The sequence below is a fragment of the Triticum aestivum genome, chromosome 5A, assembly GCF_018294505.1.
Source record: "Triticum aestivum cultivar Chinese Spring chromosome 5A, IWGSC CS RefSeq v2.1, whole genome shotgun sequence".
Lineage (NCBI taxonomy): Eukaryota > Viridiplantae > Streptophyta > Magnoliopsida > Poales > Poaceae > Triticum > Triticum aestivum.
Genome location: NC_057806.1, coordinates 165,000,080 through 165,027,575, shown reverse-complemented (window position 1 = coordinate 165,027,575; position 27,496 = coordinate 165,000,080).

Genomic DNA, 27,496 nt, shown 5'->3' with positions numbered 1-27,496 from the left:
GTTGATGCTCCATAACATAGAAGGTAGCTCCTCAACCCAACAACCCGGTGTCCGCTTTAAGGGAACCATAAGCCTGGGTTTGATGCCCCGTAGAATTTCTTGATTTGCCCTCTCTGCTTGACCATTAGACTGGGGGTGAGCCACTGACACTAGATCGAGCCGGATGTGCTCACGTTGACAAAATTCTTCCATCTCCCCCTTTGACAGGTTAGTACCATTATCTCTTATAATGCTGTGTGGAAAACCAAACCGGAATATCACCTTTTTGATGAATTGAACCGCCGTGGCTGCATCACACTTGCTGACTGGCTCTGCTTCCACCTATTTGGTGAATTTATCAACTGCTACTAACAGGTTGGTCTTTTTGTCTTTAGATCGCTTGAAGGGTCCAACCATATCAAGCCCCCAAGTTGCAAACGGCCATGTAATTGGAATCATCCGCAACTCTTGAGTCGGAACGTGCGCACGGCGGGCGAATTTTTGACACCCGTCACATCTCTTGACTAAATCTTCCGCATCAGCATGCGCCGTCAACTAGTAAAAACCGTGGCGAAAAGCTTTAGCAACCAAAGACTTTGAACCAGCGTGGTGACCGCAGTCCCCTTCATGGATTTCTCGCAAAATCTCACAACCTTCTTGAGGAGAAACGCAACGCTGAATTGCTCCTGAAACGCTGTAGCGATGTAACTCCCCGTTGAGTATGGTCATGGACTTGGAACACCGGATTATCTGTCGGGCCAATGTTTCATCGTCTGGTACCTCGCCCCGGTTCATGTAAGCCAGATATGGGATTGTCCAATCCGGTATGGCATGCAGAGCTGCCACCAACTGAGCCTCCGGATCAGGAATAGCCAAATCTTCTTCGGTTGGCACCTTGACTGACGGATTATGCAATACATCAAGAAAGACATTGGGCGAGACTGGTTTACGCTGGGAACCAAGATGACTTAAAGCGTCCGCCGCTTCATTCTTCCGCCGGTCTATATGGTCCACCTAATAACCCTTAAAGTGACCAGCCACTGTGTCCACCTCTCGCCGATATGCAGCCATGAGTGGGTCTTTAGAATCCCAAGTGCCAAACACCTGCTGAGCCACTAGATCTGAATCACCAAAGCACTTAACCCGGCTCAAATTCATCTCCTTAGCCATCCGAAGACCGTGGAGCAAAGCCTCATATTCAGCTGCATTGTTAGTACAAGGGAACAATAAACGGAGGACATAACAAAACTTGTCACCTCGTGGGGAAGTTAGTATGATTCCAGCCCTCGAGCCCTCCAACTATCTGGACCCATCAAAATGAATAGTCCAATATGTATTATCTGGTTTCTCTTCAGGTGCCTATAACTCCGTCCAATCACTGATGAAGTCCACGAGTGCCTGGGATTTGATCGCTGTGCGGGGTATATATTTGAGCCCATGAGGTCCAAGCTCAATAGCCCACTTGGCAATCCGGCCAGTTGCTTCTTTGTTTTGAATGATATCGCCCAGAGGGGCTGAACTGACCACTTGATGGGATGACCCTGAAAATAATGTTTAATCTTCCGGCATGCCATAAACACTCCATACACCAACTTCTGCCAATGCGGATACCTCTGCTTTGACTCAATGAGCACCTCACTGATATAATAAACCGGCCGTTGAACCGGATATTCTTTGCCAAGATCCTTGCCCTCTACCACAATAGCTACGCTAACAGCCCGGGCATTAGCAGCCACATATAGCAATAACAGCTCTTTATCAATTGGTGTTGCAAGTACGGGCGGTTCAGCTAACTGCCTCTTTAGATCCTCGAACGCCTTATCAGCTGCCTCGCTCCAGACAAAGTTATCTGTTTTCTTGAGCATCTGATATAAAGGGATTGCCTTCTCCCCAAGGCGACCGATAAACCGGCTCAAGGCTGTAATCCGGCCGGCGAGACGTTGAATGTCATTGATACATGCCGGTTTAGCCAAAGATGTAATTGCTGAAACCTTTTCCGGATTAGCCTCAATGCCTCTGCTTTGACACCAGAAAACCCAAGAGCTTGCCTGCCGGGACACCAAAGACACACTTCTCCAGATTGAGCATCATCTTGTAAACCCGGAGGTTGTCAAAGGTTACTCTCAGATCATCTATCAATGTTTCCTCCTTTCTAGATTTTATCACAATGTCATCCACATATGCATGAACATTGCGCCCAATTTGTTTATGAAGGCAATTCTGAACAGATCGCTGATAGGTTGCCTGGGCACTCTTGAGCCCAAAGGGCATGGAGACATAGCAGAAGGCTCCAAAGGGAGTTATGAAAGCTATCTTCTCCTGGTCCTTAACCGCCATTTTGATCTGATGATAACCAGAGTAAGCATCTAGAAACCGCAAATGGTCACAACCTACCGTAGCATCAATTATCTGATCAATGCAAGGGAGAGCAAAGGGGTCTACAGGGCAAGCCTTGTTTAAATCTGTGTAATCCACACACATACGCCAAGTGCCGTTTTTCATAAGAACCAGCATCGGATTAGCCAACCACTCTGGATGAAAGACCTCTACAATAAACCCTGCGGCCAACGGACGGACTACCTCTTCACCAATAGCCTTACATCTTTCTTCATTGAAGTGGCAGAGGAACTGCCGGACCGGTTTAAACTTAGGATCAATGTTGAGTGTGTGCTCAGCAAGTTCCCTCGGTACACCTGGCATGTCAGAAGATTTCCATGCAAAGATGTCCCGATTCTCACGGATGAACTCGATGAGCGCGCTTTCCTATTTGGGATCCAGGTTAGCGCTGATGCTGAACTGTTTGGATGCATCGCTAGGAACAAAGTCAACCATCTTAGTATCTGTGGCCGATTTGAACTTCAATGCCGGATCCCGTTCCGTAGTCGGCTTTTTCAAAGAGGTCATATCTGCCGGATCAACTTGCTCCTTATATAATTTCAATTCTTCCATGGCACAAACCGACTCGGCATAAGCCGCATCACCTTCCTCACACTCCAAAGCAATCTTTCTGCTTCCATGTACTATGATAGTCCCCTTATGACCTGGCATTTTGAGCTGTAGATAAACATAACATGGCCTCGCCATGAATTTAGCATAAGCCGGCCGCCCAAACAAGGCGTGGTACGGACTTTTGATCTTTACCACATCAAATGTCAATGTTTCTGACCTTGAATCATAGTCATCTCCAAAAGCTACCTCTAAGGCTATCTTGCCAACAGGATATGCAGACTTACCAGGCACCACACCATGAAAGACCGTATTTGACGGTTTAAGATTCCTATCTGTCAACCCCATATGGCGGAATGTATCATAATATAAAATATTGATACTACTTCCCCCATCCATGAGCACTTTAGTAAACTTTTATCCCCCAACTTGAGGGGCTACCACCAGGGCCAAGTGACCTGGATTATCAACCTGGGGTGGGTGATCCTCTCTACTCCACAAAATAGGTTGCTCAGACCAGCGTAAATACTGAGGTACTGCCGGTTCAACAGAGTTTACTGCCCTTTTGTGAAGCTTCTGATCACGCTTACACAAACTAGTAGTGAAGACATGATATTGCCCACTATTTAGCTGCTTGGGATTGCTCTGATAACCCGACTGCTGCTGCTGCTGCTGATTCCCCTGATGGTTGTAACCTCCCTGGTTGCCTTGGTGCCCTTGATTGATGTGTCCGGTTTGGTTGCCTTGAAACCCTAAACTGGAACCACCGCCTCCGTAACCCGGCCCATGGAAACCTCCTCCTGAACCGCCGGGCGGGCCGTTATCATACTGGAACATATTGGAATTCTTGAAATCCCGCATGATATAACAGTCCTTCCAAAGATGTGATGCCGGCTTCTCCTTTGATCCATGCTTTGGACAGGGCTGATTTAACAGGCGCTCCAAATTGGGGCCTGAACCTTCGCCCCTCTGGGGCTGCTTGCCCTTATGGCGCTGGCCATTCTCATGTGCATTGGTGTTAGCAACAAAGTCCAAGCTGCTATCGGCCTTGCGCTTACCGCCATTTCCATGGCCTGCCGGATTATGCTACTGACCCTTGGCGTTGTCGTTCTTCTTACCTTTCCCCGGTTTGTCCTCCTCTGAATCCGGGTCCTTGGTATTATCCGAATCGGCGTATTTAACCAAAGGGGCCATGAGCGTTGACATATCATTGCAGTGACGTTTGAGCCTTGAGCCTTCCCAATTTCTGTTTTAGCGGTAAGAAACGGCAATTGCCCTCTAATGTTAACACTGTGGTGTCTGCATTGATACGATCTGATGAATGCAAAATCGCTGAGACCCGTTTGACCCAATGGATCATGGACTCCCCTTCCTCTTGGACACAAGCGGCCAGATCCACAATTGACAATGGCTGCTTACAAGTATCTTTGAAGTTCTGGATAAACCGGTGCTTCAACTCAGCCCATGATCCGACAGAGTTAGCCGGTAAGCTCTTCAACCAAGTGTGAGCTGTTCCTTCCAACATCATGGTAAAATATTTAGCACACACTGCCTCATCCACATCTAACATCTCCATTGCCATCTCATAGCTTTCCACCCACACCTCTTGTTGCAAATCGGCAGTGTAATTTGGTACCTTGCGAGGTCCCTTGAAGTCCTTGGGCAGTCTTACATTACGCAAAGTGGGGGTGAAACACGACACCCCTAAGGAACTGAACACCGCACCTGGCTCTACTGAAGCGGTAGGGTGAACCGGAGTATGTTGTCGTGCTCCGTGTCGAGCTGCTAACTCGGCCTCTCGACGTGCGCGTCCATGGTCCACAACATCCTGTGCATTAGCGCCTCCCCCTGCCGGGTTGTTTCCTCATGGTGAATTTCGGCGACGTGCACTGCTGGACACGGCCGGTTCGTCCTCAACGTGTCTGCTATAGCTCCGGCTTGGATGGGGAGTGGAATGAATCCTCTCACGATTGTGTGAATATGCCTGCTGTTGATTTAGCGCTGTTCAAAGGAGTTCCCTAGCCCGACGTGCTTCAACTGCAACTGATGACTCGCCATCGGTTGGGAGGGCTGCCAGGCGTGAAGCGGCGGCCATAATATTGTCCAACGGGTTGGAATAATGCCCGGGAGGTGTTGGTACATACTGTGGTACAACATTGTTCTGGCGAGGTGGGTCCATCGTGCGCGGTTGAACCGGCGCTCCTGTCCCTGGTGCCTCTGTCCGGTTTAGTATGGGTTGGTTACCAGCTCCTGCTCCCGGCGTGTTGAAGAGATTCTACGGCTCATAAACCGATGGGAGACACGATCGGTACCTTCTTCTCATGACTTCCTCTGAAGCATTCTGATCCAGCATAATCCGGTATGCATGTGCTTCCAATTCAGCCCGTTCTGTAGCCATCCTAGCGTTCTCTGTCGCCAGGTCCGCCTTAGCTTGAGCTATCTGATCTTTCACCTTTGCAATCTCCGCATTGTGCTGATCCCTGGCCGCCGCATCCACCTCCGCAGCCATCAACATTGCCAAAGCGTCAAACAAACATGACATGACTTGGGCTGGAGGCGACGCCGAGCTTCCTGCCCCTGTTGGTGTGGCCGTTGTTGAACCGGAGAGTATTGCTGCGGCGGCAGATGAATGAGGCGCTGATTGTGTGCCGGCCATGAAGATGGCGGCCCGGTTTGGCAGATTAGGGGAATCTGGAATACTGTCGCCCTCGGATCCTCCATCAACCCGGCCGTCCTGCAACTGGTAAAGCGATTCGGTCTCTCCCGAAGACTCATCATCAGAACAGACCACGGTCTCTCCATCAGACACCAGCCCGCCCTCGTTTCTCGCTCCATGGATGGCACCTACGAAAACATGCTTTGCCACTGGCTGAACCAGCGAAAAACTTGCACGCCGAGTCGTTTCGATGATGTCAGTGCAAATGTCCGACTCAGGGGCCGGTTCGCCGATCTTGCCGATGAAGACGTGAATCCCACCAAAGGGGACCCAGCACCCGTATTCGATTGAATCGGCCTCGGGTCCCCATCCTACGTTGTCGAAGTAGAGCTTGCCGCGACGACTCTTTGTCATCCGGCCCACAACGTATCCCTTAAGTCCATCAAAGCTGCCCTTCAAGAACTCAAAACCATCGTGCGATAGCCCCACAGTGGGCGCCAACTGTCGTGGGTTTTTCACGACAGATGTCCTTGTGAAAGAACTTAGTCGTGGAGCCATTGCTACGGGTTAGCTTAAAGGGGTTAAACCGGACAAGGGGACACATGGAGTTTTATACTAGTTTGGCCCCTTCAAGGAGGTAAAAGCCTATGTCTAGTTGTGATTGGTATTGCTAGGGTTTCGAAGGCCAGGGAGCGAATCCACTTTGTCTGGATTTTTATTCAGAGTTTTATCGCTATTTTATTTGAATTAGGAAAAATATGTGTTTTTCAAAATTGCATTTTAGGCCCAAATAAATGTTCACCTTGTCCGACTTATTTTTAGAGGACGGGAAAATTTATTTCAGAATTTTTGGAGTCCGTTTAGTATTTCTTTTCTTTCTTTTTCTGCATGTTGGAATTATTTAAAAAAAAGAAAAAAAAAATGAACCGACTCTGGGCCGTAACCGGCCAAGACTCCTCGGCCCGGGCTTTAAAGCCCGAGACCCCGAGCCCCGAGCCAGCCCAGCCGCCGCCACCCGCGCCCTAACCCTAATCCCGCCGCACCGTCGCCGCCACACGCCGCAGCCGCAGCCGCGCCGCCGCCCCGCACTGCCACCGCTGCCCGCCGCTGTCGCCGCCCCGCGCCGCCGACGCCGCCGCACCGAAGCTGCCCACCGCCGTGCCGGACCTCGCCGGACCCGAGGTAGCCGCCTCGGTTTTTGTGAGAAAACCGTTTTTTTGAAACCCTAGATCCTTTTATTATTAGACCCGGTTCGGTTTAGTTATTTAGCGAACGCCCGTTTTTTACGTTCGTTTTAACGAACGGTTTTCACCGTTTAGCCGCAGACAGCGAATGTTCGTTCATCAGCCTGTTCGTCAGTTTTTCTTTATCGGATTTTCCGTGATTATTTTCGATCGAGATTTCTGATCCGATTTTCATTTTAGTTTAACTTTTCGCTCGTTTATCGGAATCAGACGATTCAAGCGCCTAGAGTTTCATCTCGAAACCCTCTTTCCATTTAACCAAATTGAACAAGATTTTGATACAGTAAAATTTGACTTTAGTCTAGATTAGTAATCGGATCTTGTTTCTTTCGCAGTTTGAGTTTCGTTGCTCCGTTTGATTTGATTCTTTTTGCAAACCGGAGTTCTTAAGTTGAACTTTCTGGTTAGATCTCTTATTTGAGTTTTACCCGTGCCCTTGTTTGATTGCTTATTGTATGCTTGTTTGATTGCGATAGAACACCCAGAGTGCGAAGCGTGCTACTACGAGTCTCTAGGTTTTGCGGATCATTAGCAAGGCAAGTAACACCTTGATCATATCTCTTTATCACCCAGTTTTTATGCCTTAGTTTCAACCCTCACACATTGCATGGTTAGAACTTGATAACATGTGGGATTGGGAAGTAGTTGATGAGGTAGAACCTATTTCCCTGTTATTATCAAACCCTGGGAGTTACTTCTGCGTATTGCTTATATTGCTATGCTATGCTCGTAGACGTGGATTAGGTTTGAGTGAAACCATGACATATGTGAGATTGTTAATTAATGGTTCAACTTAAGGTGGCAACTTTAATACACATCTGGGTAGATTGCTTGTCGGGCACCTGGAGAATCCAGTGTTGTCCTAGGATATCCCGGAGTACCCGTGTGATAATCCTAAGGTCCGCCACACAGACTCAAAGGGAACTGAGATATTTCATGCTAGAAACTTCCGTGTGCAGCCACAAGCTATTATGGGCTCTAGCATAGTTGAGTAAGTTGCGTGAAGCTCTTGAAGAGGTAGACTAGCAGGTAGTGGGTTGTAGGTGGTATAGTCTATCCACAGTAGAGAGTTAATGCTTCTCAATGACTGGGTCTCGGTCATCCGTTTCTCAAACACCTTGTAGTGCGAGAAATCCAACGGAGGAGATCGAGTCTTGTGGGGAAAAGTGCGCAAACCTCCGCAGAGTGTATAAATTAATCATGGTTAGCCGTGTCCCCGGTTATGGACATCTTGAGTATCTAGTACTTGGATTATCATATGTATCTCATCACTCTAAATTAATATTGTTGGGTTGATAATTACTTTTAATTGGGATTGAGTTGCAGGAACCTTCTCAATGATGTTTCAACTACCATGATGGTTAAATAAAATCTATTCCTTTGTTGTAGGAAAAAATTGGCTTTTCGTAAAACTTTAACCGTAGAGCTTTCCACCAGCCAAATATGCTTATAGTGATAGCATTATTCTGTTCTTGCTCTACCGTGTTATTTTGCCAACATATTCCATGTGCTGACCCATTTCGGGCTACAACGTATTATGTTGCAGACTTTTCAGATGAGGAGTAAGGTTTGTTAGGTCATTGCCGTGCAGCTTAGTTATGTCGTTGGAGTTGATGGACTCACTTTATCTTCCAAGCCTTCCGTTGTTATCGTATGAGATGGCCTTAAGCCATATTTATTGTAATAAATTCTCTTTTGAGACATTCGTTGTAATAAGTGTGTGATTGCTACTCTGTTATAAATCCTTCGAGTATTGTGTGTGTCAGCATTACCGATCCAGGGATGACACTGAAGCACAGAGACTTGACCATTTAAGGTCGGGTCGCTACAAGATGGTATCAGAGCACACGCTGAGTGTAGGACACGACCACTAAGCTAAAGCCCTAGATCACCACACTCTTCTCATTTCCGACTCTCCATTTTCTACTCTTTAGGATGGCGGACGCAAGGAACAAGTTTGCACAACCGGATGAAGAAGCATCTTTTGGACGACACTTGAAGGAAGACACTAAGTACGTGAACATTCGAATACCAAGTGTAACATCCCAAATTTTCAATTTTTAATGTTATACATAGATTATTCTTGCATATTATATTTTAATGCATTTCGTGTCGCGATCCTCGAAATCCTAAGCAACTCAAGGACCCTCGGAGAGAGTTGGGGATTTCCCCGGTTTTCAAATTTGATTTTTATCAAATTTTGAAACGAGGATTTTGGTTTTAATTATTTTTCTCTCCGAAAATATTTCATATTAAAATATATGAGAGGAGATAATATGACTTCTCCCAAATAAATGAAATATTGGAGGAAAAAATATTAAAATCAATATTTGTTTTATTTTGGATTTTTATTTGCAAATTTCTTTGCATTAGAAAAATTGCACGTTTTCAAAATTGCATTTTAGGGCCAAGAAAATGTTCATCTCGTTTTAAGTATTTTATTTAGACGGAGAAATTTGTTTTGGCATTTTTAGAATTTTATTTTATTTTCTAGGATTTTTTTATAGTTTCAGCGGAATTATTTTAAAAAAATGCCAGCGCTAACTGGGCCGAAGCCCAGCCGCCGGCCCGTCTCCCCTCGACGCTGTCTCCCTCAGGAGACCGACGCCGCTACCCCCCGAGTCGGACCGGAGTCTGGTTAGGACTCCCCCGCCGCCGCCCTTTGCCCCTCCCCCAAGGCACCCCCTCTGTCGGATTTCGGGTTCCGGCAGACCCTTGAGGTTCGAACACTGGGGTGCGCGTGGAGATTTCGCCTCCTAACTACCTGCACCCCTCCGCCTCGCTAAGATCTAAGCTACGGAAAGAACAACAGAAGAGACACAGGGTTTATACTGGTTCGGGCCACCGTTGTGGTGTAATACCCTACTCCAGTGTGTGGTGTGGTGGATTGCCTCTTGGGCTGATGATGATGAACAATACAAGGAAGAACAGCCTCGCGAGGGTCTGTTCTTGGCTGGGGCGATGAACTACTGGGAGGAGTTCAGTCACCCTTCTCTCTCTCTCTCTCTCTTCCCAGTTGTTGATCTCGATCTCCCTAAACCTCTCTACTCTCTCTGAACCTCTCTCTTTCCTACCCTGTGGGTGGTTGGTCCTATTTATAGAGGCCCTGGTCCTCTTCCCAAATATCGAGCAGGAAGGGAGCTAACAATGGCGAGCTAATTTGAAGGGGGGCAGCTAGTACCAGCTATCCTGACAAAAGTAGTCTTCGCCTGCACAAAGCTCTGGTGGTGACGCCGTCTTGGGCTCCACGATGACCTCCGTCTTGCAATCCTCCTGGCCTTGGTCTTGTTGCACTGAAATGGCAACCTTTGCCTGGTGCCTCGGTACTCCACGGCTGCGCTTGCCCCCCTTGCACCAAAGGGGAAAGGAGGACACTGCGCGGGCTGGCACCCGCCTGGCGCCCTTGGTCGTCATGGCTTGCGTCACGGGCACCTCGTGAGGTACCCCGCCTTGATCTCTCTGCCTCCTCGCGAGCCAGCCTGATGAGGCCGTGCCTGAGGAAGGTCCGCGTCGTCCGCCCCGTGAGGCTTGGCCCCTCACGAAAGTCTTGGGTCTGTGTTGGTGAAGATGGGCCGTGCTGGGCCCCCCTTTGAGCCACGCCATGATGGGTCTTGAGGCAGGCAGGCATGTCTGGGGATCCCCGTTCCCAGAACATCGACAGTAGCCCCCGGGCCCAAGGCGTGCCCGGGCTTGGCCGTGCAGGGAGGCGAAAGGGCAAGATCGAAGCGCCACGGGCCCTAACAGCCTGCGGTCTTGGGCGCCGCGTGGCGGTTGATTGGACATGGGCGTCTCCACTTCCCCATGGCGCCTCGGCAACTGCACGGATTGGACAAGTCCCTGCATGCAAAGCGGGTCATAATTACCTGCGATCGTGGGGGCCGTCGGTTGCCCTCGCCAGCTATAAGTACAGATCGGCGTGCGCCCTTCCAGTTCATCCCCCCTTGCTTCTCCTTCTTCTTCATGGCCCCGTCGAGGAGGTTCTCGGCCGCAGAGAAGGGAAAGGCTCACCAGGTTGAGCCTGCCTCTCCCCCGCCCAAGCGCGGCTGAGGGCGCCCTCGCAAACATCCTGTGGCCACCACGGCAGCTCCCCGCGGCCGTGGAGACGATTTCCAGCACGACGACGGGCGGATTGCTGCGGCCAGGGGGCGCGCTCCGGTCACGCGTCCCCCTAGGCCGCGCTTTTCGCACTGGAGAGGTGCTGCCGGAGTTCGTCATGTGGTTGGTGGAGCCGACTAGCACCCGGCTTCCACTTCCTCGCTTCCTCCTCGGCGAGCTCCCGGCCGGCGCCCCGGGCGGCCTCTGGCTTCAGGCCGACGGCTGTTGCAGCCGGGCCTCATGGGCTTCACTGGAGGTCTCCGCAGCCGGGAGCCTGGCCCTGGCCCGCGGTTGGCAGATGTTTGTCCACGCGCGTGGCCTGAGCCGTCGGTGCACCCTGCACTTCAAGTTTGACGGCGATGCCACCCTCTACGTGAGGGTGTTTGGGGAAGATGGTCGCCGCGCAGGGTGCTGCCCTGAGGACGACGACCGCAGCCGGGAAGCCAGCTCTGGCGATGATGGAGAGGACAACGCTCGCTTGACTGGCGGCGCTCAGGGTTCCCTAAGCTTCTCCGGTTCTTCTTCAGGCGGCGACTCTTCTAGCGGTGGCCGCGGTCAGCCTCCACGCCGTCGTATCTGCTTGGGAGGTGGCAGCGTGTCCGCCCGCCGTCGCGCCCCGGTGAAGCGCGAGAGGGAGTCTGCCTGAGCCCCGGAGGCAGCTCGAGTCTTCCCTGCAGGCCGGTGCGAGGCGAGCTGCGCCTGATTTGTTCTTTCTTTTCCTTTTTCCTGCGTAAAAAGACAGTAGTGTGGAGCCCCGCGGGGGCATGTTTGGGTTATTGCTGTTAATCATCGTTTTGCTTCCGTTATAGTGCCTTCCGGCTACGTGCCCGCGTGTGGATAGTTCCCAGCCCCAGCCATGGGGGGGCAACCGACCTAGGCCCTATGTTCGTGTCGCGGTGCCCGTGGGGCACGGACTAGACGGGTGCTCCTGTAATGGGCCCAGGTCGCGAACCCTTTGAACGACTAGGACAGGAACACTCGCGAGGGCGCTCGGCTGCCCCCCCCCTCGCGAGGCCTTGCATAAGAGAAACCGAGGCAGGAGAGTGAAAAGTCGAAGAACCACAAGCCAAAGACGGCAACAACTTCAATAAAACTTCGAATGAGAAGGAACAAGCCAACTGCGGAAAGCAAATGAAAAGCCGCGTCCAGCACCTAATCTAGTCTTCGACGTCTTCTCACCAGCGCGGAGCTAAGTGCTGCCACTTGGCGTGGGAGGGAGCCCCAGGGCCTGAGGCCGGCGCTCCTGAGACTCCGGAGCATGTACAGCCCCAACTCATTATTACGTGAGAGTGTCACGGGCGGCGAGCTTCACAGGTGTTGGCCTTCTTCATAGGCTCCGGGCCTTTTCCAAAACGCGACAGCTTCACAGGCATTCGCCTTCTTAACAGGCTCTGGGCCTTTTCCCAAACGCGACAGCTTCACAGGCATTCGCCTTCTTCATAGGCTCTAGGCCTTTTCCAAAACGCGACAGCTTCACAGGCATTCGCCTTCTTCACAGGCTCTGGGCCTTTTCCAAAACGCGACAGCTTCACAAGCATTCACCTTCTTCATAAGCTCTGGGCCTTTTCCAAAACACGACAGCTTCATAGGCATTCGCCTTCTTCATAGGCTCTAGGCCTTTTCCAAAACGCGACAGCTTCACAGGCATTCGCCTTCTTCACAGGCTCTGGGCCTTTTTAGGGGTAGAACCTCCGGAGGTGTTGGATGTTCCATGCGTTCTGAACCGGCACCCCCTCCTGAGTCTCCAAGCGCGCGGAGCCGGGCCTGGAAACATGAACAACTTTGAACGGGCCCTCCCACATGGGAGAGAGCTTGTGCAGCCCCTCCCTGGAGAGGACCCGCCTGAGCACAAGGTCTCCTACCTCGAGAGTTCTGGGGTGGATGTTGCGGCAGTGATATTGCCGCAGTGCTTGTTGGTACCTCGCCGCTCGCAGCGCGGCTTCTCGGCGACATTCCTCCCCCAGCACGAGGTCCATCCCCCGCATGGCGTCCTGCTGTGCATCGTTGAACGCCAGGACCCGCGCGGAGCGACGTCTGACCTCATGAGGGAGGACCGCTTCGGCTCCGTAGACCAGGAAGAACGGGGTCTCTCCAGTCGGCTTGGTCGCGGTTGTGCGGATGGACCACAACACGGACTGAAGCTCGTCGTACCAACCTCTGTCGTAGGCCTCCAGCTTCTTCTTGAACGTCCTGGTCTTGAGGCCCCTCAGGACCTCTGTGTTGGTCGCTCAGCCTGGCCGTTGCTTCGGGGGTGCGTCACCGAAGCGTAGCATATCTGCGTTCCAAGGTTAGCACAGTATGTTTTGAAGAGGTTACTGGTGAACTGCGAACCGTTGTCCGTGATGATGCGGTTCGGCACCCCGAACTGGCTCACGATGCCCTTGATGAACTTGACTGCGGAACCCGCGGGAATGGTGCGGACAGCCTCTACTTCAGCCCACTTGGTGAACTTGTCCACGACGACGTAGAGGTAGCGGTAGCCCCCTGGCGCCCAAGGAAACGGGCCCAAGATGTCCAGCCCCCAGACTGCGAATGGCCACGAAAGGGGTATAGTCTGCAGGCCTCCTGCTGGCTGATGGATCTGCTTGGCGTGGAACTGGCAGGCCTCACAAGCTTTCACTAGTTTGACGGCGTCATTGAGTGCGGTGGGCCAATAAAACCCACTGCGGAACGCCTTGCCGACGAGGGTCCGTGATGATGAATGATGTCCACAGTCTCCGCCATGTATATCTTCCAGCAGTTCCTTCCCTTGCTCCCTGGAGATGCAGCGCAGGGATACATCGTTTGGTCGCTTCCGGTAGAGCTCTCCATCCTTGATGCAGTATGCCGTGGCCTGGCGTGCCACTCGCTACGCTTCCTCCTCCTTCTCCGGCAGGGTCCCTTGTGTTAAGTAACTCCGGAGCTTCGTGATCCAGCATCCCTCCTGAGGTTCCATCGTCAGAAGCAGGTGTGCTCCTGAGGCCGGGCCACAGGCCGGAGCTCCTGTGGCAGGTGGCTGGGGGAGCTCCTCCCGAGGCTGAGCCGTGTTTGACAATGACGGCAGGGCTGAGGGCTTGAAGAGCCGCTCCTCGAAAACGCCAGGCTCCTGAGGTAACCGCCTGGACGCCCGTTTGGCGATGTCGTCGGCCTCCTGATTGGTGCCACGGGGCACATGCTGCAACTGCAACCCCCAGAACTGCTTCTCCATCCTGCGGACCTCCGCAAGGTAGGCTTCCATGTGCTCATCTTTCGGCTCGTACACCTTGTTGGAGAAATTGACAAGGAGCTGTGAATCGCCCTTGATGGTGAGGCGTTTCACCCCCAGGGCAGCTGCGGCCTTCAAGCCCGCTATTAAACCTTCATACTCCGCTATGTTGTTGGAGACCTTTTCACCTTGCTGGAAACAGAGCTGCACAGCGTAGTAGAGCTTGTCCTGAGTGGGCGATATAAGCACCGCCCCAGCCCCAGCGCCATGCCTGGAGAACGCCCCATCGAAGTACATGACCCAGCCTTCTGGCGCCTCGCTTCCCGGGGAGAGGGACCGATCCTCGTCGGCCTTGAGGCCTGGTGCCTCCGTCCATTCTGCCACAAAATCCGCCAATGCTGCTCCCTTGATGACTCTGGTCGTGCTGAATTCGAGCTGAAACGCTTGCAGTTCTATGTTCCACTCAGCGACCCTTCCAGCTGAGTTAGGGCTCCTGAGGACTCTCTCCAGGGGGTATGACGAGACGACCTTGATGGGGTGACCCTGAAAATAGTGCCGCAGCTTGCGCGAGGCCACCAGTAGCGCGAGGAGGAGTTTCTGAGGCATGGGGTACCGTGCCCTCGCATCCCGCAACACCGTGCTGACGAAGTACACTGGGTGCTCAACGAGGTTGGGTGCGTCAGTGCTGGCGGCTCCCTTCGGAGACCATGGCGCCTCTTGAGGCGATGAGGCCTCCTGAGGCTGGCCATCTGGGAGAGGGGCCTCTTCCGCCTCCGGTGCACTCCTCTGCGGCGGCTGATCCTCCTCAGCCGCGGTGGCGGTTTCTGTGGGCCTTCCTTGTTCCTGTTTTGCCTTGTCCCGGGCTGCTGCTGCGGTTTTGATTCGACGCTCCTCTCTAACCGCCACCAGGGCTGCGCTGGCGGAGTAGGGAGTGGCGGCGAGGTAAAGCACCAGGGGCTCTTGAGGGCGCGGAGCCACCATGACCGGTGGGCTGGTCAGGTATCTCTTGAGATCCTGGAACGCCTTGTCGGCCTCTTCAGTCCACTCAAAGGGCCCCTTTTTCTTCATTAGCTGGAAGAAGGGCAGCGCTCGTTCCCCCAACTTGGAGATGAAGCGCCCTAGCGCGGTCACGCGCCCAGTGAGCTTCTGCATTTCTCTGAGGGTCTTTGGCGGGCTCATGTCTTCCACCGCCTTGACCTTTTCCGGGTTAGCCTCGATGCCTCGGTGGGACACGAGGAAACCCAAGAGCTTGCCCGAGGGGACTCCGAACACACACTTCTCTGGGTTGAGCCGTAGGTTCACTGCGTTGAGGCTCGCGAAGGTTTCCTCCAGGTCTTGTATCAGGGTCCTGGCATCCCGAGACTTTACCACAATGTCATCGACGTAAGCTTCAACATTCTTCCCGAGCTGCGGGCCCAAGGTGATGTGCATCGGCCGCTGAAAGGTCGCCCCTGCGTTACGCAGCCCGAATGGCATGCATGTGTAGCAGTACACACCACACGGGGTTAGGAAGGTTGTCTTTTCGACGTCTTCTACCGCCATCTTGATCTGGTGATACCCAGAGAAGGCATCCAAGAAGCATAGAAGGTCGCATTCCGCGGTGGAATCGATGATCTAGTCGATGCGGGGGAGCGGGAACGGATCTTGCGGGCATGCTTTGTTGAGATTGGTGAAGTCGACACACATGCACTCCTTCCCTCCCTTCTTTGGCACAATGACAGGGTTGGCCAACCAATCCGGGTATCGGACCTCGCGAATGACCCCGGCGGCTTCTAATTTGCGGGTCTCTTGGACGATGAAGGCCTGCTTTCCTGTGGACTGCCGCCTGGCCTTCTGCTTCACAGGGCGCACGTTGGGGCACATGTTGAGGTGATGCTCGATTACACTCCTAGGGATCCCTGCCAACTGGTTAGTCTCCCAAGCGAATACCTTCTTGTTTGCACGCAAGAACCCGACCAGGGCCTCCTCCTGCTCGGGGTCGAGGTTGGCGCCTATGGTGAAAGTGGCGTTGGTGGACTCGTCCTCCTCGACGGGTATCTGCTTGGTTTTTGCCTTGTCTTGGGTGAACAACTGTTTCTTCTTGGCGGGTGCAGCCCCCTTGGGCTCGGGGGTCTCCAAGTCGGCGGGCTGTGCCGACGCCGCCGTCTTGAAGGCAAGCTTGAGCACCCGCAGCACGTTTCCGGTGTCCCCGTGCACGGTGAGGACACGGCTGCTCCCGGGCATCTTCATGAGGTTGTACGCTGGGTGCGTCGCGGCCATGAACTGGGCCAGCGCTGGGTAGCCGAGGATGGCGTTGTAGGGGAGGCCGATGGGGGCGATGTTGAAGTCGACCAGCTCCGTGCGGAAGTTGTTGTAGGTGCCAAAGGTTACTGGGAGCCGGATCTGTCCCAAGGAGCTGGATGATCCGCCCTCGACGCCTGAGAAGGGCCGGTTGGGTTGCAGCCGTTCCAGGGGTATGCAGAGGAGGTTGAAGGCCTCGACCGAGAGCACGCTGAGGCCCGCACCACCATCGATGAGAGTTCTGGTGACGGCCACCTGGCAGATGGTGGGGGTGCACAGCATGGGGAGCGCACCCGAGCAGGCCGAGTTGGAGGTATGGTCCTCCGAGCTGAAGGCCAGGCCGACCTTGGGCGCCGCCCGGTCCGAGAGAGCCCCCTGCCGCGTGGAAGCGGCGCTGACCCGGCGGATGAAGGGCTTGACGTGGTGACTTGTAGGCGGCGCCTGCGAGCCGCCCAGGAGGGCCGCAACGACCGGGGGTGTTGGTGCAGCGCGATCGGCGGGGAAGAGGCTGTGGTGCTCTTCCCAAGAGGCAACGGAGGCTGCCGGCAGGTGGAGCAGCCATGTGCGCGGAGCACCGGTGAGGGCCATGGGGAGCCAGTTGGCCATGACCCTATCATCACCTCCAGCTTCGAGGAGGGCCTCCTCGCACGCCAGCAAGAAGGCCAGCGGATCTGTCGCGCCGCCGTAGCACGGCGGCGTCGTTGGCTTGAACTTGTCCTGCCACTGTACCCGTTGCAGGGCTGGGGCCAGGGCTCGGAGCCCCCTGGCCCCTGTGCTGGCGCCGGCGGCTGGAGCGGGCAATGCGCTACTCATTGCAAGGCAGGCCGTGGTGGTGGCGGAAGGGAAAACTCCGGTGCACCCCTACCTGGCGCGCCAAATGTCGGATTTCGGGTTCCGGCAGACCCTTGAGGTTCGAACACTGGGGGCGCACAGAGATTTCGCCTCCTACCTACCTGCACCCCTCCGCTTCGCTGAGATCTAAGCTATGGAAAGAAAAACACAAGAGACACAGGGTTTATACTGGTTCGGGCCACCGTTTTGGTGTAATACCCTACTCCAGTGTGTGGTGTGGTGGATTGCCTCTTGGGCTGATGATGATGAACAATACAAGGAAGAACAGCCTCACGAGGGTCTGTTCTTGGCTGGGGCGATGAAATGCTGGGAGGAGTTCAGTCACCCTTCTCTCCCTCTCTCTCTTCCCGGTTGTTGATCTCGATCTCCCTAAACCTCTCTACTCTCTCTGAACCTCTCTCTTTCCTACCCTGTGGGTGGCTAGTCCTATTTATAGAGGCCCTGGTCCTCTTCCCAAATATCGAGCGGGAAGGGAGCCAACAATGGCAGGCTAATTTGAAGGGGGACAGCTAGTACCAGCTATCCTGACAAAAGTAGTCTTCGCTTGCACAAATCTCTGGTGTTGACACCGTCTTGGGCTCCATGATGACCTCCGTCTTGCAGTCCTCCTGGCCTTGGTCTTGTTGCACCGAAATGGAAACCTTTGCCTAGTGCCTCGGTACTCCGCGGCTGCGCTTGCCCCCCTTGCACCAAAGGGGAAAGGAGGACACTACGTGGGCTGGCACCCGCCTGGCGCCCTTGGTCGTCATGGCTTGCGTCACGGGCACCTCGTGAGGTACCCCGCCTTGATCTCTCCGCCTCCTCGCGAGCCAGCCTGATGAGGTCGTGCCTGAGGAAGCTCCACGTCGTCCGACCTGCGAGGCTTGGGCCCTCGCGAGAGTCTTGGGTCTGTGTTGGTGAAGATGGGTCGTGCTGGGCCCCCCTTTGAGCCACGCCGCAGGCCGCAGGCAGGCAAGTCTGGGGACCCCCGTTCCCAGAACGCCGACACCCTCCCCTTAAATACCGCCCCCAGCCACCACCACCGACCACCGCCACCGCCTCGCCCCAAGCCGCCGCCGCCGCCTGCCGCTGCCGTGCCGCCTCGCCCGCTGCCGTGCCTTGCCTCGCCATCGCCGCCGTACCTCGCCGGACTAACGAGGTAGACCGCCGGTTTTTTAAAAGAAAACCGATCCGTTTTTTAAAGAAAACCCTAACTCATTTTTTCGGTTCGCTAGTTTTTTCCCGGTTTTTCTTTTTAGCGGGCGTTCGTCCATACGTTCGTTTTACCGAACGGTTTTCGCTTGTTAGTTATAGATAACGAACGCTCGTTCGTTAGCCTATTCGTCAGTTTTCTTTTATCAGATTATTCCGCGATTATTTTTTATCGCGATTACTGATCAGATTTTTGTTCTAGTTTATCTTTTCGCTCGTTAGTCAGAATCAAGCGATTCAAGCGCCTAGATCTTCGTCTCGAGACTCTCTTTCCACTTAACCAACTTGCACAAGTTTTGGCTACTGTAAAATTTGACGTTAGTCCAGATTAGTAACCGGATCTTGTTTCTTTCGTCGTTTGAGTTTCGCTGCTCTGTTTGATTTGATTCTTTTTGCAAATGAGAGTTCTTAAGTTGAAATTTCTGGTTAGATCCTCTTATTTGAGATTACCCGTGTTTCCTAGCTTGATTTCTTATGTAAGTTATTGTTTGTTTGCGATAGAATTCCCGGAGTGCGAACCGTGTTATTTGGAGTCTCTAGGTTACGCGGATCGCCAGCAAGGCAAGTAACACTTTGATCATACCCCTTTATCACCCAATTTTTATGCATTAGTACCAATCCTCAAATATTGCATCGTTAGGATGTCATTAACATCTGGGTTGGGAAGTAGTTGATGAGGTAGAACCTATTACCCTTTTACATTTAAACCCTTGGGAGTTACTTCTACGCGCTGCTTATATTGCTATGCTATGCTATGCTCGTAGACGTGGTTTTGGGTGAGTGAAATCCATGACAGATGTGATATTGTTAATTAATGGTTTAACTTAAGGTGGCAACTTAAATACACATCTGGGTGGATTGAGGCACCTGGAGTACCCAGTGTTGCCTGTATTTTTGGAAATCCTGGAGTACCCATGTGATCTTCCTATGGACAGCAACCGAGGCTCAAAGGGAACTGAGATTATTCATGCTAGAAACTTCCGTGTGCAGCCACAAGCTACTATGGGCTCTAGAATAGTTGAGTAAGTTACGTGAAGCTCTTGAAGAGGTGGATCAGCAGGTAGTGGGATTGTAGGTTTGGTATGGTCTGCCCGGAGTAGAGAGTTAATGTTTCTGAAAGACTGTGTCTCGATCAGCCGTTTCTCCAACACCCTGTAGTGCGAGAAATCCAACAGAGGAGATCGAGTCTTGTGGGTAAAAGTGCGCAAACATCTGCAAAGTGTATAAACTAATCATGGTTAGCCGTGTCCCCGGTTATGGACAATCTTGAGTATCTAGTACTTGGAGTATCTTAAGTATCCCATCACTCTAAATTAATATTGTTGGGTTGATAATTACCTTAATTAGGATTGAGTTGGAGGAACCTTCTCAATGATGTTTCAACTGCAATGATAGTTAAATTAAAATATATTCATTTGTTGTAGGGAAAATTGGCTTTTTGCAAAAACTATAACTATAGAGCTTTCCACCAGCCAAATATGCATGTAGTGATAGCATTATTCTGTTCTTGCTATACTGTGTTACTTTGCCAGCATATTCCATGTGCTAACCCGTTTTCGGGCTGCAACGTATTATGTTGCAGACTTTTCAGATGAGGAGTAAGGTTCGTTAGGTTGTTGCCGTGCAGCTCAGCTATGCCGTTGGAGTTGATGGACTCACTTTATATTCCACGCCTTCCCATGTTATCATATTAGATGGCCTTAAGCCATATTTATTGTAATAAGTTCTCTTTTGAGACCTTCGATGTAATAAATGTGTGATTGCTACTCTGTTATAAATCCTCAAGTACTGTGTGTGTCAGCATTACCGATCCAGGGATGACACTGAAGCACAGAGACTTGACCGTTTGAGGTCGGGTCGCCACAAGATGGTATCAGAGCACACGCTGAGTGTAGGACACGACCACTAAGCTAAAAGCCATAGATCACTATTCTCTTCTCATTTCTGACTCTTCTCCATTTTCTACTCTTTAGGATGGCGGACGCAAGGAACAAGTTTGCACAACCGGATGAAGAAGCACCTTTTGGACGACACTTGAAGGAAGTTACTAGGTACCTGAACATAGGAATACCAAGCTTCACCGGGACCTATAACACCACTTTACCAGAAGAGGAGTGATGGATGATTCAAGTTCAAGTTCCAGGAAGGACCTTCACGCCAGTCACTAAACCCATAGAGTTTTCCTTCGATGCACCAACCTGGAGTTTAGGAAAGAGTATGGCAGCTCGCATCACCATGGGACACATTGGAGAAGTTTATCAGAAGGAGCTTAAAGACACTATCTACCAGATCTGTGGGCGATGAGGCGAGCAATGGGAGATTATCAGCACCAGGAAGGATAGATCAATTGCAGCTTTCATCCAGGAACTAAACCAACACATTTGACGCCAGGAGAACCAGATGTGTGCAGGCATGATAGATCTAAAGTTAATGACTAGGATTGCGGAACTGGAGGAACAACTCAAAGCTACACGTGAAGATTATGAGGAGGAAATCGTCATACTAGTGGAGAAGAATGATGACCTAGTTAAGAAGATCGGAATATTCATGGGAGACCCTACACCAGTAGAAGAAGACGAAGAACCCAAGGAGATTCGCCCGGAAGACTACATCATCATCGACGACACCGACTCTGGCCTGAGCGATGATGATTTTGAAGACGAAGCTGGAGCAGATATCATGGAGTCTGCAACCGAGGAATATTTCTAGTAGACCACCACATTAGTAGTAGTATTCCACCATGTAAATAGAGTAGTCCGAGCACTTTTGCGATAGTTTGACCGATTGTATGACTTGATTGATTGATTGAGTGAAATGTCTGTGTTTGTATCATGTGCATATGGGTAGTGCTTTCTCATTAGACCTCATTCTATTCTAGTCTCTCCCCTCTAAACCCATCAGATGCCTCCGAGATGTGACCCCGGATTTGCTTTCCCACCGGAGCTCACTCAGTTGATCCATCAGCAGAATACCCTGATGTAGTTGTTAGTTCCGAACCAAGGCAACAACAACAACAACAACAACAACAACAATCCACCACCACCACCACCACCAGTTGACAACTAAGCCTGTTTTCTGAGGTTGCAGCCGCCGGTGTTTTCCAGTAGCACCAAGCCTATAGTAGCAGATGATTGGCTCCGCAGGATTGGAAGGGAGTTAACCACTGCAGGATGTACTGCTGCTGAGAAGGTGCGTTTTGCCGTACATCAGTTGGATGGACCAGCATCATCATGGTAGGAGAATTACACTGTCACCTACCCCATAGCCATGGTGACATGGGACCAATTTCAGCAAGCCTTCCGTACAACCCATGTCTCAACTGGAGCCATGAATTTGAAGAAGCATGAGTTTCACAACTTACGCCAGGGGAACCGTACTGTGGCTCAGTATGCGGATGAGTTTAGCAAGTTATCTCGCTAAGCCCCTGATGATGTGGCCACAGATGCCGCAAAGCAGGAGAAATTTATGGAAGGGCTGAATGATGAGATGAGTATGCAGTTGATGGTGGCAACATTCACCAACTACCAGGAGTTGGTAGATAAGGCTCTTATGATTGAAGGGAAGCAGCAGGAGATTGGGAACCGTAAGAGGAAGTATGGACAAGGGAGGTATAACTCAGGAGCTCGGTAGAAGCCTCGCCTAACCCCGAACTTGGGAGGACTCGTTCATAACCATGGTGGCCACACCCATAATGGAGGGAGTAACCATAATCATACTGGCCCTAGGAATGGGAATGGAGCAAGCAACAATCAGAACCGCCCAAATCCAGCCACACCCACCAAGAGGGACCTAAGCCACGTTACTTGTTTAAAGTGCGGGAAGACTGGACACTATGCCATGGATTGCCCTGAAGGGAAGAATGGAAACAGAAATGGGAGCGCTGGGAAGAAGCCCAATCCATTAAACAAAGGACAAGTGAACCACGTTAACATGTAAGAGGTTGAAGAGCAGCCAGACACGGTTATAGGTAAGTTTTTGGTTAAGTCATTTACCGCTCTTGTTCTTTTTGATACTGGTGCATCGCATTCATACATATCAAGGGACTTTATGGATAAGTTTAAACTACCGACCCAAACCCTTAGGACCCCTCTGTTAGTAAGCTCGCCTGGAGCAGAGTATATGGATAGTCGATGGTGTGACCAGATATCCTTAACCATTGGCAACCATGGATTTCCGTCCAACCTAATTATCTTGGAGTCACCAGGATTGGATGTGATATTAGGAATGGACTAGATGTCAAAGTATGGAGGAAACATTGACTGTGTTAGTAAGTCAATTTGTCTCACCACCCCGAAGGGAAAACTGATCAAGTATATATCTAGGCATGCGCCAAGAAGTAGCCAAGTAAATACCCTCACGGGAGTTGTTCAGGAGGAAGTGCCTGTAGTAAAGGATTATCCGGATGTTTTCCCAGAGGAGTTACCAGGCATGCCACCAGATCGAGATATCGAGTTTTTGATAGAGCTATTGCCAGGCACAGGGCCAATATCCAAGAGACCCTATAGGATGCCCGCGAATGATCTGGGGGAGATTAAGAAACAGCTCAAGGAGTTATTGGAAAAAGGTTACATTCGACGGAGTTCACCACCATGGGGAGCCCTAGTGCTTTTGGTTGAGAAGAAGGATAAATCCCTAAGGATGGTTGTTGATTATCGAGCCTTGAATGAAGTGACGATTAAGAACAAGTACCCATTACCGATGATCAATGATCTGTTTGACCAGCTGCAAGGAGCTAAGGTGTTTTCGAAGATCGATCTGCGATCGGCATACTATCAGTTGAAGATACGAGAGAAAGATATACCAAAGACAGCATTCACCACACGGTACGGGTTATACGAATATACGGTCATGTCATTTGGACTGACTAACGCCCCTGCCTACTTCATGAGCATGATGAACAAGGTGTTCATGGAATATTTGGATAAGTTTGTTGTGGTGTTCATTGATGATATAATGATATATTCGAAGAATGAAAAGGAACACAAGGAGCATTTGCGTTTAGTTCTCGAGAAACTCAGGGAACATCAGTTATATGCCAAGTTCAGCAAATGCGAGTTTTGGTTGAAGGAAGTAGGATTCCTTGGACATGTTATATCGGGAGAAGGTATATCAGTAGATCCCACCAAGGTTCAGTCAGTCACTGAATGGTTGGCGCCCACTTCAGTTAGTGAGATCCGCAGTTTTCTTGGACTCGCAGGATACTACCATAGATTCATTGAGAATTTTTCATAGACTGCAAAGCCCATGACAGAATTATTGAAGAAGGATATCAAGTTCAAATGGACGGAATATTGTGAGGCAAGTTTCTAGGAGCTGAAGAAACGTTTGACTACAGCCCCAGTGCTGACACTGCTAGATATACATAAAGATTTTCAAGTGTATTGCGACGCCTCTCTCTTAGGACTTGGAAGTGTGCTTATGCAGGATGGAAGAGTTGTTTCATATGCCTCGTGACAACTAAAACCACACGAGTTAAATTATGCCACACATGATTTGGAACTAGCGGCCATAGTGAATGCGTTGAAGACTTGGAGACATTACCTTATTGGAAACCATTGTGATGTGTACACGGATCATAAGAGTTTGAAGTACATTTTCACCCAGAAGGAACTGAACCTTAGGCAGAGAAGATGGTTGGAGCTTATAAAGGATTATGACATGAAGCTTCATTATCATCCGGGCAAGGCCAATGTCGTAGCCGACGCTTTGAGCCGGAAGAGCTATGATAGTACCCTAATAAGCACGAGATTGCCGAAAGAGTTAGCAGAGGATGTCAGGGAACTTCGATTGGAGATTGTTCCTAGAGGTTTTGTTGCAACAATGGAGGTGCAGTCTACATTGTTGGGAAATATTCAAGAAGCTCAGAAGGATGACAAAGAGATTGCCGAGATAAAGACGAAAATGAGCAAAGGAAAAGCCAAAGGTTTTCGTGAGGATGAGCACGACACCATGTGGTTTGAGGACCGTGTTTATGTGCCCAATAACACAGAGATCAGGAAGTTAATACTTCAGGCGGCACATGACTCACCATACTTGATACACCCCATAAACACCAAGATGTATTTGGATTTAAAAGAACGTTTCTGGTGGACAGGGATGAAGAAGGATATCGGCGAGTATGTGGCCGTATGTGATGTATGTCAGAGAGTGAAGGCAGAGCATCAAAAGCCAGCAGGATTGTTACATCCTATGCCGATACCCGAATGGAAGTGGGATAAAGTTGGCATGGATTTTATCACCGGATTTCCCAGGACCAAATCAGGATATGATTCTATATGGGTAGTAGTTGACCGTTTGACCAAAGGGGCACACTTTATTCCAGTGAAAACAACGTATACCAGTGCAAAGTTGGCCAAGATATATATGACTAGGATCGTATGTCTGCATGGAGTTCCGAGGACCACCGTATCAGCTAGAGGAACACAGTTTACTTCAAAGTTTTGGCATCAGCTACACCAAACTTTGGGAACGAGATTGGAGTTCAGCACAACATTTCACCCGCAAACGGATGGACAGACCGAGAGAGTCAATCAGATTCTGGAGGACATGTTGAGAGCCTGTGCGCTAGATTATGGATCTAGTTGGGATGACAATTTGCCTTACGTAGAGTTCTCATATAACAATAGTTACCAAGCTAGTTTGAAGATGGCACCGTTCGAAGCCCTGTATGGCCGAAGGTGCAGAACACCGTTGATGTGGGATGAAGTCGAAGACCGATAATTGTTTGGACCAGACTTGATCAAAGAGTCTGAGGAGAAGGTTAAACTGATCCGGGATAGACTGAAGATAGCTCAGTCCAGACAGAAGAGTTATGCTGATTCGAAACGCAAGGAGGTAACCTATGAAATTGGAGATAGAGCATATCTGTGAGTATCACCTTTGCGAGGAGTGAAACTTTTTGGAGTTAAGGGAAAGTTAGCCCCGAGATTTGTAGCACCATATCGTGTTTTGGAACGGATGGGAGAAGTTGCCTACAAGTTGGAGTTACCTGAAGGTTTGTCAGGAGTTCACGATGTGTTTCACGTTTCCCAGTTGAAGAAGTGCCATGCTGAGATGGGCGATATACCGCTAAGAGATACCGTACCTTTGGAGGTGATTCAGTTGGACAATGACTTGACTTACGAGGAGAAGCCAGTCAAGATTTTGGAGTTTGCTAGTCAAGTCACCCGCAGCAAGGTCATCAAGTTTTGGAAAGTTTAGTGGAGCCACCATACCGAGGACGAAGCCACGTGGGGAGGAGAGGATGATCTTCGCAAAGACCACCCACACCTATTTTATAGCCAACCCAAATCCTGAGGGCGAGATTCATCTTAAGGGGGGTAGGTTTGTAACATCCCAAATTTCAACTTGGAATGTTATACATAGATCATTCTTGCATATCATATTTTATTGCATTTCGTCTCGCGATCCTCGAAATCCTAAGAAACTCAAGGACCCTCGGAGAGAGTTGGGGATTTCCCCGGTTTTCAAATTTGATTTTTATCAAATTTTGAAACGAGGATTTTGGTTTTAATTATTTTTCTCTCCGAAAATATTTCACATTAAAATATATGAGAGGAGATAATATGACTTCTCCCAAATAAATGAAATATTGGAGTAAAAAAATATTAAAATCAATATTTGTTTTATTTTGGATTTTTATTTGCAAATTTGTTTGCATTAGAAAAATTGCACGTTTTCAAAATTGCATTTTAGGGCCAAGAAAATGTTTATCTCGTTCTAAATATTTTATTTAGACGGAGAAAATTTGTTTTGGCATTTTACAATTTTTTTTTATTTTCTAGGATTTCTTTTAGTTTCGGTGGAATTATTTTAAAAAAACGCCAGGGCTAACTGGGCCGAAGCCCAGCCGCCGGCCCATCTTCCCCGCGACGCCGTCTCCCTCGGGACACCGACGCCGCCACGCCCCGAGCCGGACCGGAGTCTGGTTAGGACTCCGCCGCCGCCCTTTGCCCCTCCCCCAAGGCACACCCCTCCCCTCAAATACCGCCTCACCCACTCCCGCGCCTCGCCTAGCCGTCGCTGCTGTACCTCGCCGGACCGACAAGGTAGACCGTCGGTTATTTTAAAAGAAAACCGATCCGGTTTTTTTTAAGAAAACCCTAACTCGTTTTTTTTGGTTCGCCGGTTTTTTCCCGGTTTTTCTTTTTAGCGGACGTTCGTCTATACGTTCGTTTTAACGAACGGTTTTCGCTCCTTAGCTACAGATAAAGAATGCTCGTTCGTTATCCTGTTCGTCAGTTTTCTTTTATCGGATTATTCCGCAATTATTTATGATCGTGATTTCTGATCCGATTTTCATTCTAGTTTATCTTTTCACTCGTTAGTCGGAATCAGGTGATTCAAGTGCCTAGATCTTCGTCTCGAGACCCTCTTTCCGCTTAACCAACTTGCACAAGTTTTTTCTACTGTAAAATTTGACCTAGGTCCAGATTAGTAACTGGATCTTGTTTCTTTCGTCGTTTGAGTTTCGTTGCTCCGTTTGATTTGATTCTTTTTGCAAACCGGAGTTCTTAAGTTGAACTTTCTGGTTAGATCTTATTATTTGGAATTTACCTGTGTTTCCTAGCTTGATTGCTTATGTAAGTTATTGTTTGTTTGTGATAGAATTCCCGGAGTACGAAGTGTGTTATTTGGAGTCTCTAGGTTACGCGGATCGTAAGCATGGCAAGTAACACTTTAATCATACCCCTTTATCACCCAGTTTTTATGCATTAGTACCAATCCTCAAATATTGCATGGTTAGGATGTCATTAACATGTGGGTTGGGAAGTAGTTGATGAGGTAGAACCTATTACCCTGTTACATTAAAACCCTTGGGAGTTACTTCTACGTGCTGCTTATATTGCTATGCTATGCTATGCTCGTATACGTGGTTTTGGGTGAGTGAAATCCATGACAGATGTGAGATTGTGAATTAATGGTTTAACTTAAGGTGGCAACTTAAGTACACATCTGGGTGGATTGAGGCACCTAGAGTACCCAATGTTGCCTGTATTTTTGGAAATCCCAGAGTACCCGTGTGATCTTCCTATGGACCGCCACCTAGGCTCAAAGGAAACTGAGATT